This window comes from Fukomys damarensis, unplaced genomic scaffold (assembly GCF_012274545.1).
Source record: "Fukomys damarensis isolate Sample0158 unplaced genomic scaffold, DMR_v1.0_HiC HiC_scaffold_36, whole genome shotgun sequence".
Taxonomy (NCBI): Eukaryota; Metazoa; Chordata; class Mammalia; order Rodentia; family Bathyergidae; genus Fukomys; species Fukomys damarensis.
This window is the reverse complement of record NW_022900948.1, coordinates 462,026-476,304: the sequence shown is the minus strand read 5'-3', so window position 1 is coordinate 476,304 and position 14,279 is coordinate 462,026.

Here is a 14,279-nt window from a genome sequence, read left to right as displayed (position 1 = left end):
AAAGAAGCCCATAGAGTGAAAGTGAAGGGATGGAAAACAATTCTCCATGCAACAGGAGCCCAGAAAAAAGCAGGGGTAGCAATCTTATTCACAGACAAAGCAAACTTCCAACCAAAACTGAGTAAGAGAGACAAAGAAGGCCACTACATCCTTGTAAAGGGAACAATCCAAGAGGAAAAAATGACAATCATAAACATATATGCACCAAATATAACTGCACCCAACTATATAAAACAAATATTAAGTAAAATGAAAAACCACATAACCACTACTACAATTGCAGTGGGGGATCTGAATACCCCACTAACACAAACAGACAGATCATCTAGGCAAAAAATCAACAATGAAATACTAGAACTGAATCAAGCTTTTGAATGTATGGACTTATTAGACATCTATAGAGTGTTCCACCCCACAAAATCAGAATACACATTCTTTTCAGCTGCACATGGGTCATTCTCCAAGATAGGTCACATACTAGTTCACAAAATATGTTTGAATAAATGCAAATGAATTGAAATTATTGCCTGTATATTATCAGATTACAGTGCAGCAAAGCTGGAGATCAATAGCGTGAGAAACCGGAGGAACTTCACAAACACATGGAAATTGAACAACACTCTCCTGAACAATCAATGGATCATAGAGGAAATTAAAGAAGAAATCAGACAGTTTTTACAAATAAATGAAAATGCCAATACAACATACAGCAATCTATGGGACACAATGAATGCATTTTTACTTTGAAAATTCATAGCACTGAATGCCCATATTAGGAAAACAGAGCAAGCTCAAATAACCTAACAATGACTCTTAGACTTCTAGAAAAACAAGAGCAAGAAAAACCCAAAGCTCGAACAAGAGAGGAAATTATAAAGATTAGAGCAGAAATCAATGCAACGGAATCTAAGAAAATGATACAAAAAATAAATGAATCAAAGAGTTGGTTTTTGAAAGAATAAATAAAATTGATAAACCCTTAGCAAACCTTATCAAAAAAAGGAAAGAAAAGGCTCAGATTCATGCAATCAGGAATGAAAACGGTGAAGTCACAACAGATCCCACAGAAATCCAGAGGATCATTACTACATACTATGAGAACCTGTACTCTAATAAAGCGGAAAACACAGAAGAAATGGACAGATTTCTAGATACTTATGAATTACCAAAGTTGAAGGAAGAAGATAAAAACATTTTAAACACCCCAATCACAATCAGTGAAATAGAAAATGTAATTAAAAACTTACCAACAAAGAAAAGCCCAGGTCCTGATGGATTCATTGCTGAATTTTACAAGACATTTACAGAAGATCTATTGCCATGACTCTTCAGACTTTTCAATGAAATTGAAAGGGAAGCAATACTTCCAAATTCATTCCTGGAAGCAAATATCACTTTGATTCCCAAACCTGGGAAAGATGTAACTAAAAAACTACAGGCCAGTCTCCTTCATGAATATAAATGCAAAAATCCTCGACAGGAGACTAGCAAACAGAATACAGAGGATCATCAAGAAGATCATAAATCCTGACCAAGTTAGATTTAATCCAGGGATGCAGGGATGGTTCAATATACACAAATCAATTAATGTAATATACTATATTAACAAAGTCAAGGACAAGAACCACATGATCCTCTTCATAGATGCAGAAAAAGCATTTGACAAAATTCAACACCCACTGATGATAAAAACTCTGCAAAAACTTGGAATAGATGGTCTCTGTCTCAACTTAATAAAGCCTATCTATGAAAAACCAACAGCCAACATCATATTGAATGGCCAAACACTGAAAACCTTCACGTTAAAATCAGTAACAAGACAAGGATGCCCATTATCACCACTCCTCTTCAATATAGTTCTGGAAACTTTAGCCATAGCAATCAAACAAGAGAAAGAAATTAAAGCAATAAAAATAGGAAAGGAAGAAGTTAAACTGTCATTATTTGCTGATGATATGATACTCTACATTGAAGCCCCAAAAAGCTCCACCAAGAGACTTCTCAACTTAATTGAAACTTTTACCAGAATAGCTGGATACAAGGTCAACAAGCAAAAATCAATAGCCTTCTTGGACACAAATAACAAGCTCACTGAGAAAGAAATTAGGGAAACAATTCCTTTCACAATAGCACTCAAAATAATGGAGTATCTGGGAATCAATTTAACAAAAGAAGCAAAAGACCTCTACACTGAAAACTACAGCACTCTGAAAAAAGAGATCGAGGAGGATATAAGAAAATGGAAAGATGTCCCCTGCTCTTGGGTAGGAAGAATCAACATAGTGAAAATGGCCATACTACCAAAACTGCTATACAGATTCAATGCAACACCAATTGAAATCCCAACACTATACTTCACAGAACTAGAAAGAAGAATCCAAAATTTCATTTGGAACCATAAGAGACCTAGAATAGCAAAAGCCATCCTAGGCAACAGACACATGGCAGCGGATATAACAATTCACATTTTGAAACTATACTACAAAGCCACTGTGATAAAAACAGCATCGTACTGGCAAAGAAGCAGACCTGAGGATCAGTGGAACAGATTGGAAGACACAAAACCAACTCCAGATGCACTCAGCTACCTCATCTTTGACAAAGGAGCTGACAGTCCCCACTGGAAGAAAGATAGCCTCTTTAATAATTGGTGTTGGAAAAACTGGATCTCAACCTGCAAAAGATTAAAACTAGACCCTTATCTGTCACCATGCACTAAATTAAAATCCAAGTGCATTAAAGACCTAAATATAAAAAAAGAACCACTAAACTTGTTGGAAGATAAGTTAGGCCGAACTCTGGAAGACATTGGCATAGAAAAAGACTTTATGAACAAATCCTCAGTAGCATGGGAGCTAGCAGAAAGAATCAACAACTGGGATCTCATCTTATTAAAAAGCTTCTGCACTGCAAAATAAACCATCAACAGAACTAAGAGACAACCAACAATGTGGGAAAAACTTTTTACCAGCTGCTCCTCAGAAAAAGGACTATTATCTAAAATATATAAAGAACTCAAAACAACCAGCTCACTCAAATATAAAGAGCCAATTTAAAATGGGCACCTGAAATGAACAGACATTTCTCAGACAAAGAAATATAAGCAGCAAGTAAATATATGAAAAAATGCTCCGCATCACTGGTCATTCAAGAGATGCAGGTGAAAACAACTTTGAGATTTCACCTCACCCCACAAAGAATGGCTGCTATCAAGAAATCACACAATAACCAATGTTGGCATAGTCGTGGGGAGAAAGGAACCCTTCTCCATTGCTGATGGGAGTGCAGACTGTTGCAACCACTGTGGACGTCAATATGGAGATACCTCAAAGAACTAGCATTAGAGATTCCATTTGACCCAGCTATCCCTCTGTTGGGTATCTTTCCCAAAGAAGTGAAAGAGTCATACCACAGTGATATATGCACAGCCATGTTTATAGCAGCACTGTTTGTAATAGCTAAAAGTTGGAAACAGCTCATCTGCCCGTCAGTTGGAAACTGGATAAAGAAGATGTGGTTTTTCTATAAAATGGAATACTACTCAGCCATAAAGAATGAGAAAGTAGATTCATTCGTAGGTAAATGGGTACATTTTGAGGATATACTCCTAAGTGAAATAAATAAGTCATATATATGCAAATACCAAATAGTTTCTCTGGTGTGAAAAACTAAAATAGTACTCAAGATCTTAATGGGACAATTAGCAAATAGGAAGAAAAGGACCAAAGGTGTAGGGTCAGTGAGAAGGATAGGGAAAGGGGAATAAAGGAAAAGGAAAAAAAGTATGAGAAAATGTATAAATGGAATTAAAGTGTTTGAAGGTGGGGAGGGGAGGAGGGGGTGAAAGGAGGGTGGGGACAAGGGGAAAAAATGAGAACCAAGACCTGGCATGTAAAGGTACAAGATCCCAGTAATGAATGTAACTGAGCTGTCTACCTAGAATGTACCAATAGATTCAATTTAATAAAAATGAATATACATATAATTTAAAATTTTTGTGTTTTTGAGAGAGGGTCTTGCTATTAGTTCAGGCTGACTTTGAACTCACTATGTAGTCCAGGCTGTCCTCATGGCAGTCCTTTTGCCTCAGTCTTCTGAATGCTAGGATTATAGATATGCACCATCATGCCCGGCAGAAAATATATATAATTTAATGTAATCAATACTTCTCTAAATCATTTTGGGTACATGATGTACTTACACAAAATCACATTCCCACAAAAATTGAAAATATTACAAATTAGTGGATGCTATCAGCCTTTTCCTTTGCCTGTTTTGGTGTTTTCCCAGTTGTTTGTATGTTTTTGTTTTTGGTACCGGAGATTGAACTTGGGTCCCTATGTTTGCAAAGCAGGTGCCGGAACCACTGAGCTAAATCCTGGGCCCTGGTGTTTTCCCAGTTGTTATTCTGAAAGTTTGAAAAAAAAATTTACAGCCCTGTGTATGAAGAAAAATACTTTGTTATCTATTTTTAAAAATACAATAATAGGGCCAGGGTTGTGGTTCAGTGGCACTGAGTCTGCCTGGCAAGCACAAGGTCCTGAGTTTGATCCCTGGTACCAACCAACCAAACAAACAAAAAACAATAATAGTGTTTATTTAACATTCTGTAAAAGTAAACTCATAAAGCATTCTGTTAACTAAAACTTATTCATAAGCACTTATTCCCTTGTATGATAGTAAAATAGTCAGCAGTCAAAATGACATCTCTGTGACATCTGATATTTGAGAGGAAATAGTAAATTACGGCTGTCATACATCACTCTTTGAACACTAGATAGTTTTACATATTATTATTGTCACACTTGTATTTTCATTCCTGACTTTAGCATGTTCTTTCTCAAGTTCATAGAGATTCAGAGAATAAGTTTATATATTTGTTATAGTATAAATATCAATCATTTATTAAGAAGATAAAATAACTCATTGCCTTCTTATACCTATCTTTTTGTACTTGAGTACAAACTGTATGACTGGAATTCAAACTATATGATTGGTATACAATCTGTGTACACATTAACAAACAAATAGTTTTATCCATATCATTGTCCGTTCTCAGAAAAATGTTCATTTTCTATTTTTTCCTCTATATCATGCTTTTATTTCCACATGTCTGACTTTTCATTTCATTTAAGGAAATGATCCACAGTGGTCTGCAAGGGAAAAGGGATAGAAAGACAATGTGTCACAAAGTAAAAAGGATAACCCTGCTCTGCAGACATCCATCATATCCCCAAGACCCTATCTATAAATTTAGAACTAATTCTTAAGGAAAAGTTAAAGTACCAAGAACATAGAATTTTGTGTTGGATTATACATGCATTTCTTTGTCAATTGTATTGTTTTGGATGTAAAGACTTAGATTGCTTCAAACTTACATAAGATAATAAACTTATTTTGTGTTAGGTATACAACAGATACTATTAAAGCCTTTAAAGTAAGATTTGACTTTTTAATTATTTATTAAGACATTTCAATTTCAAAGCTTACTCAAGTAAACAGTGGCTTGTAATATAATAGTTATATAGTAAATTGTGTGTGTACTACTGTACATCTCAGTTCATGCCTTTGGGCACTTTATTTAAGAAGTAGTGATGTAGGATGAAACTCAGTATATATTTGCAAGACTTAAAGGAAATTTAATTCATTAGCAAAGACCAACTTATCAGTAGTTCCTTGAACTTGGAGTTATATGAGCTGGATTCAAACAATGATTTTACAACTTCCTATGTATCATCTTTTGTCAGCTACGTAATCTAGTTAAACTTCTCATTATAAGGAAGATTATTATCTCATTGTATGAGATCTCAGTGTATGAACATTTTCTTCACAGTTTATTCATGAATGGATCTTAAATCTTTCCTGGAAAAAGAAACTCAGTGATCAAGTTTTTCTTCAAATCTAAGAAAAAGTAGGTTGAAGTTTAAAAGCACATTTCAAATGATCGAAACATTTTGAAATATCTGTGTCCTATGTAAGCAATATGTTTTCATTAATTCAGAGCACATAGGATACAAATTCCCTCCTTTTATTACTCTTGTTACAAAAGATACCTTCCTGCCAGGCATGGTGGTGCATGCCTGTAATCCCAGCACTCGGGAGGCTGAGGCAGGAGGATGGCTGTGAGTTTGAGACCAGCCTGGACTACATAGTGAGTTTCAGGTCAGTCTCAACTACACAGTGAGACCCTGCCTCAGAAACAAAACAACCCCCCCAAAATAAACACCAAAAAGAGATACCTTCCTGACTTATAATTATTTTTAAAATTAAGCATATAATTCAGAAACAATTTCCCATGATTGCCATGGTTATATTAATTGGATAGTCATTGCAAAACTGCAAAGAAAAAGTTTTTAGCAAAGAAGTTTCCAAAAGCTAGAAAGTGCCTTCAAAACACAATGAGAATCAAAGTACTACATGACATCACACCATTTTTGGATGTCCTTTTAAATGGAGTTTTGCTTCACTACTATGCCCATCTTTAATCTCCTTTCCCTTATTTTTTTCCCTTTTTACCATTGTCTAAACCTTAATTATAGACCATGGCTGTTATTTAAGTTAGATAAATAGAAATAATCATAGCTTCATCTTAATTTACTTCTTGATCATTTGGTGCTCAAAACATTAGGAAATTTATTTTATATTAGTATACAAATGCTAGCCTTGACTTTAAGGTCTAGCAAAAATGGTTGGCATACAGGAAAAGTCACCGAATCCAAGGCTGGTATGCATCTATCTGGCATACACGGGAATACTAGGTTTACAGAATATTGGCATAGTTCTACACTAGTTGCTAAACCTATAATATTCCTCTTATTTCCCTAGCCCCTTTCCTAATATCTACCTCCTGTCCCAAGTCAGAATTACATAAATTAACTGAACACTGAGCTTTCTAAACTGCAGACCTGGGTGCCAATCCTTACTAGTTGTGATATATTTTTAATATGATCTTAGATCAAACTATTATTCTATGAATTGATTTAACATCATCTACTGGCCTTGAAGCAACAAAAGAGAGGAACAAAAAACAGTATTCTGGAGACTATAAGTGGAGAAGTGAAATAGAAAGAAGGTGGGAGAGGCAAGAAAGCCAGAAAAGAAGCAGAAACAGAGCCTGGTATTAAATGGTCACCACTTGCAAAGATTTGTTTAATATAATCACCTTTCTTATGTGTCTTCCTGGGATGACTAGAGAGAGTTCTTAGAAAAGTATATGATATATATTCAGAACCAGAGCAGTTATTACTGCTTGCTACCGTGTCACTATTATTTGTGAAATATTTTTTTCTTTTGCCCTATGTGCTGCTCTACTGTGGGTTAAATAACATTAGTCAGATTCACATCCAGCCCAGGTAAAATCCTGTTACTGTACATTCCAAGAAGATGCTTAAATTGTTTCAGTATGCTGGGATTTCATTGACTCAAATATCATTAACTATCTTGTGCCTGTGGATCCTCTAGATTCTTGGAGATTTCTGTTTTGTTGAAAGGTCATTACCCTCTGTAATGCAGAAAGCATTAAAGAACCATTGCTGATGTGTGAGTTGCTTGTGTTTGCATTAGGGTTGAGTTTTGCAAACTGTCCTTTGCTAAACTAAAACAAAACAAAACAAACAAACAAACAAAAAGCAAACAAACAGGAGATACTAATGCCTCTGAGGAGTCCTGTAGTTTCAAAAACTACATTTAAACCTGAAATTTCTTGAACCACTGTCTCTCTTAACTTTTTTCATTGGAACACCTAAGAGTTGGATACCAAGTTGGGGCTGCACTGGTAAAATGAATAAAAATAAACCTTGTTGCTGAAAGGCTACTAGAGGAGAGGTGCAATAAAAGTGTTGAGTTGTGAGCTTGTTTTGTTTTATTTTTTAAAGTGGGAAACAGGAGACAAAGCAACTGAGTAGAGCAGAAGGAGATGAGGATGATGTCCGGGAAAACTTCTCTGGTAGTAAAGTCTGGCTCTAATAATATATTCCTGCAAGCAGCAGGAGGGAGAGATTTACAAACTAGCCAGGAGAAGGGAAAAGATGCCATTGTAACACTTTGCTGCAACAAAAATACTCCCTACCTCAGGATATTGTCCTTTGAAGGAGCCAACTCTCATTTCAGATAGCTGCATGAATAGTAGCCACAAAGATAATCTGAATTTTTCTTTTACACACACACACACACACACACACTCATGTGCGCTCATGCGGGGGGAGGGATAGATAGTGGGGGAGAGATGGGGGGAGAGAGATAGAGGTAGAGGTGGGGAGGGAGAGAGAATATGAATTTGGGTCTCAGACGTCTGCTTAGATCTTAGCTTTCTTCCTACAGCTGGACAGGGATTCAAGGAATGTGCCAGTTTCTCTAGGCTTATGAACTTGTTTTTCCTTGTATCCAACATGCACACTGGCATGGCCTTTTAACTAGTCGCTCATTGGATGGGGAGTGGGAAAAGAATGGAATCCTTGATGTGGTTCCAAACACTGCTGGCATTTTTAGCTTTAAAACCAACAGCCCAAGGACATCTGATGGTCTTTGATGTGTTCTATACTGTACTGAACACACTGTGTACAGCAGCACCATTATAAAAGAAAGAAAATGGAACTGATCTCTCCCTCTCCTTCTCTATCTCTCCCTCTTTTTATTTTAAACATAAGTGGCTTACCTTGAAGATTGCTATCCAATTTATACATGTCACCTTATTTAATTTATACAAAGCCACATAAAGTAGGCATTTTGGTATTTTCCTCATTTTTAGGGGTAAAAGGACAGGACAAAAAAATGTGGGGATTTATCCAAGGTAAGTGACAGCATGGGAAATAAAAAGGAGAAATGCTGCATGCTGAAGCCTAAGTGTCCCTCATACTATCTACAGTGTAGAATAAGAATATGGTAGATATATTTTGCATCATTCTAAAATATACTATTGCATTCTAATTTATTATGTTAAGCCAATGATGAGTTCCTTTAGATAGGATATACTAGCATTTTCTTTTCCTGATGAAGGTAGCTCACCATTACTTATATTACTCAATATGATTCAAAGTAGAATCCATCATTTCTACTTTTCCTTATTTGTCTCATAAATCTATTCTTTGAGGGATTTAGTTCAATTTCTTTTGAATAAGGAATGGATGACTAGAATTTAGGATGCTACTTAAAACTCTTAAATAACTTCCTTGATAGCACTGGAAGAGACCAGTATTTTTCTGTTTGTCTTTTCTAACTCTTTTCTCACACATATACAAAGGACATCTTTCCAAAATCTTGCATTAGTTTAAATTGACCTTTAAATATTTCTAGCTTTTGAGAAATAGTTTCATGACTGAGTATATTTTGTCCATAATATCAACTGACTAAAAGGCAAAACATGAGTTCTAAGTTTTTTTTAAGGGTCCTAACATCATGCTGCAGATAATTAAACAAGAGGGAAAGAAGTTATATCAAAAGAGGTAAAGTTTTCAAGTGGATGTAAAGAAAGTAAAAATTGTCATCACAGAACTGACATCATGAAATATTATTGTGAAGAAACATTGTGGTTCTTAAACAGTTACGAGATGATCTTTTGAGAATTTGATGAATGCTCTAACTTTTTTCAGGAAAGTGACATAAAATAATCACATATATATATTTTTTTTTTCAGTGTGTTTGTTAGCCTTTGAAACTTATCCACAAATCTCACAAAGAAGCCTTTATATAGGCTTGAAGACTTGAAAAATAAAAAGAAAACTGTTCATAATGAAGTGCAAAGCCCATCTGAATTCTAAAGGTAAACTCATATTTTTAAGAGTCTATGTTTTTAATGACCCAATTTTTAAGTGCTGCACTAAAATCTTGTCCTGAGAATACTTTTTCCTACTTGAGGTCTTCATAAAATCTCCAGGACTGTAACTGACCTAAAATTTTCTTCCACCTGCTTCCCCCTGCATCTTGAAATATTAAGCAACAAAAATTACAGGATAAGCACTCTGGACTTTTTCTAGACCAGCACTTTCCAAATGTTAAAGTGTATACACATCACCTGTGGATCTTCTTAATATGTGGATTTTGATTTCAGTAAGTCTGTGATGGGACCTAGGATTTTGCATTTCTAACAAGTTCCCAAATGATGCTGATGTCGCTACTCTGAACCATATTTAGTGAAGAGTAAGACTCCATAGCAAAGCACTTTAGAGCTTATTGTACTCCATCTCACACTCAACTGAAGCCCAAATCTATATACAGAGAGGAAATTAATGCCAGGGGTTTTGGGTAAGAGGAAGTAAATTAACTTTTTTCTTTAGTATAAGGCCAACAGTGATTGAAATTTGTTTTGTTTTGTTTGTTTCTGATACCAGGGATTGAACTCAGGACCTTGTACTTGCAAGGCAGGTGGTGACACCACTGAGCTAAATCCCCAGTCCCTGAAGGTTGATGATAAATATTTCTGTAGTACTTAACATTTTATTGTGAGCTGGGTTAAAAGTGATATGTATGATGTGTGTCTTTAAATTATAGTAAACTTAAGGTTACTAAAAATATAGCTTCCAAAGGAAGTGCAGAGTTAAAATCAGAAGTGCAGAAGTTGAATTCAGAAATAAAAATTAGACTATCACAACCTAATTAATAATCAATGCCCAATAACCTGTCCTTGCATGCTAGAGTTGAGAATCACCACCTTCCTGTTGTCATGTAGTTCTTGAAAATATGGATGATTCAAAGATGAGCAAAACCTTGTATTCAAAAGAGATTTATTTCTGAGCCAGAGATTTCTATATGTTAGCAATTTGTGTTTTTAGCAGCTGATTATATCTTCAATTGAGAGTTTCATGACAGTTTCTAAAATGGGGATAGGGCTCAATGAGCAAAACTGAAAGATTCCAGAAACTGATTTAACATTTAATAAATGCAAACACACTGAAAGGTAAGTTATGAATATGTCATTTTAGATTTTGCAAGAGTAAAACTAATGTCTTTTTATAAATGACAACACCCCCAAAAGGAACAAAGTTATATATTGGAGGGACTTATTTCAATCGTTGAAGCATTTTCTTTATTATTTCTACTTTATGGAAGTTAGATGATATAAAGTGTGTTTTGACTAAATATTTGAAGAAAGTAACACTTCTATAAAAATAACATTCTAAACAGCATGGAACAAAGAATACAATATCAAGTAACATTCTTGTTTTACCTACATTTATTTGAAAAGCATGACATGTCACTTTTAGAAATATTCATTTTCCCCTTTCTTGTAACCAAAATGCACCTTCTCACTGCTGTCTTTACTGATAGAACTCTATTATTTAAATGTAGCAGTCATAAAATTGTAGCTAAAAATCAAAAATCTACAAATGTATAATTCATTTAAATCCTTGAGCCCATTAAAGGTTTTGTTAGGATAAATGGGGAATCACAAATCATTTTTGAAGGATTTCAATGTTTTATTTATCATAGTTATTATTTTCTTATTTATTTCAACGTCATCCTTAATTTAAAAACTACTGGGCCGGGGATTTAGCTCAGCGGTACGGTGGCAATCAAAAATCTACAAATGTATAATTCATTTAAATCCTTGAGCCCATTAAAGGTTTTGTTAGGATAAATGGGGAATCACAAATCATTTTTGAAGGATTTCAATGTTTTATTTATCATAGTTATTATTTTCTTATTTATTTCAACGTCATCCTTAATTTAAAAACTACTGGGCCGGGGATTTAGCTCAGCGGTACGGTGGCCTGCCTTGCAAGCGCAAGGAGCCAAGTTCAATCCCCTGTACCAAAAAAAAAAAAAAAAAATAAAAAAAAAAAAAAAAAAAAAAAAAGTTTAAAAACTACTGTGTTGTTTTAGCAAGATTTTTTTTTCATGAGAAAGAATATATTAAATTTTTAAAGGTATATTTCAATTTTTAAAGTTGTCAATGTCATCAATGTGGTAACTGAATCACTTACATTCAAATCACCTTCTAACTTCCATTTGGAAACTTATTAGAACTTTAAAAGATGATAGGAGGGCCTCTAAGAAATCTCTCTGCTTCTTGCATAACATTAATGTTAAAAAAATAATAAAAATCTCCAGGGTTTGATTATTTAGGAAAAAACCTGCTAAACAAATTAAAAATAAAGTAGGCATAATTATTTCTGTTAATGATTTGTTTTATAATTATTGCATTTATGCTTAAAAATCATTTTTGTTTTCCATTCTCATTTGTCCTGTATTTCATTTGTTCAGACAATGTTACTATTATTATGAAATAAAATGGAACTAAGAGGTGTGTGTAAAGCATTCTGGAAGCTTAGGCCCCTTTGATAGTTTAGGCTGCAGATGCCTGTGTGGTATGCTGTATACTGTTAAATCTGGATTTACTGTGATAACATTATGTGTGTTTGTTTTGGGGAAAACAACTTGTTTGTCTCAGTTTACGTCTAAAAGATAATTTTCTATGGGCTTAAAATAGTTTTTGTTTGGGTTGGTATTTACTATATGAGGTGAATTATTTCTTTGGCAATTTTCTACTTGGCATAATATATAATTTTGGTTAAACAATCATATGATTTTTCTTTATTATTTTGAGGTTCTTATAAAAACTTAGAAATTTATCCCACAAATAAAATGCTTATGCTTATTTATTTTCTCCTGTTGGACTCTGGAGAAAAACGTGTCTGGTAGAACTTACATAATGAAAATTTTCTCTGTTTTATTTTACCCACAGAATTGCAATGTTTAAAGCTGTTATTTGGGTTTAATGATATTATACTTTCCACGATAAATTTACAGTAATTTTTTTCATTTCAAGGAATGCTTCTGAGTTTTCTATGACCAGGTTTCACATACTTTTTTTTTTTTTTTTTTTTTTTTTTTTTTTTTTTGGTACCACGGTTCGAACTTGGGTCCTTGCGCTTGCGAGGCAGGCACCAGAACCAGTGAGCTAAATATCCAGCCCTAGCTGCTAGTTTCTTTATAGTATATGTGCTGCGGAAGCAAGCACAGTAGTTTTTAAAGCACTTAACTCTTCCTAAATTTAATAATGTTCAACATCAGAAGGCATGCTTTTCATGATTTTCAAAATACTTGCTTTTTCCTTATACTGTGACTATAAATTTGGAAATTCATTTTTCAAAGCTTTTAGGAATATTTTACTAACAAGAACCTGGTTAATTTTTGTTCCTTATCTCTTGATCAAGAAAGCCGAGGTTGCCTGAGATTTCTGTTTTTTAAAGTGGAGTTAATGAATTCAACTGTTTTAAGCTGAACCATAATATTTCCCAACTATCGTTCACTTAACACTATTAGTCATTAAAAACTACCGATCTCATATCAAAACTTACACGAATAGGAAAAAATTTGCGTTTGCATTAGCACATGAGCTCAAGATTTTTTGAGATTCAAGTTTAAACTTTTCTTTATAAAATATAGTTGAATAAAATCAGTAACAACTGATTAGTGAACATCTGGTGAATATTTCACTTTGGTAAATAATTTTTTATGTGAAGATCTAATCAACCATCAATAAAATACCACTATGAATCTTGGTTTGCGCTCTCCTCCACCTCATCAGTAATATTTCTCTTGGTGGTAATTAGACTGCCTTTTCTAAAATTTAACTGGATTCAAAAACAGAAAGAGAATTCCCCTTCTCCCACATTCTGGTGAAAATTTCCATGCTGGTGTTGCAGAGAATATAGTTGAGAAGACAGTCAAAACTTCAGGCTAGATCGCATAGTCAGATCACCCTGCCATCACCAAACTAAGAATTTACTTTGGAATTTCCGGAGCTCGGTGACATTATGGCCTCTGCCTTCAGGGAATTTAAATCTAAGTGTAAAAGATTTGAAAAACGTAAATCTCTCTGCTTATATAACCACAGTACTGCCCATTCATCCACATGGTAAAATAAAAACGTGTATAGAGACGGCCCATCGCGTTGCACAAGTACAGCGATTCAGAACTCCCAAGCTGTACAAAAGAGACGAAAAGAAATCTAGGAGCGAGTGGGCACCTGGAAGAACTTTTCGGAGGAGGAAACGGCATCTGAGGTAGGCCCTGAGCACAGACAGGGTCGCGGACGGGGGAGAGGCCGTGACAGAGGTGAGAACTGCCCTCCCGCCCGAAGGCCAGTGGTACCTGGGTCCTGCCACCCGCCGCACTCTCAGGCGACCCCTCCCACCGTCGGGTCCCACCTAGGCGGCGCTTCCGCGGCTCAGGCTGCGAAGTTTGGGTTCGGCAAGCGTACCACGAGGGGAGCTCTGGCTCCCACAGGTGGACGCCCTCGGTTTCCCTGAGCTGAGACTCCCTCCGAGATCCTCCCGGCC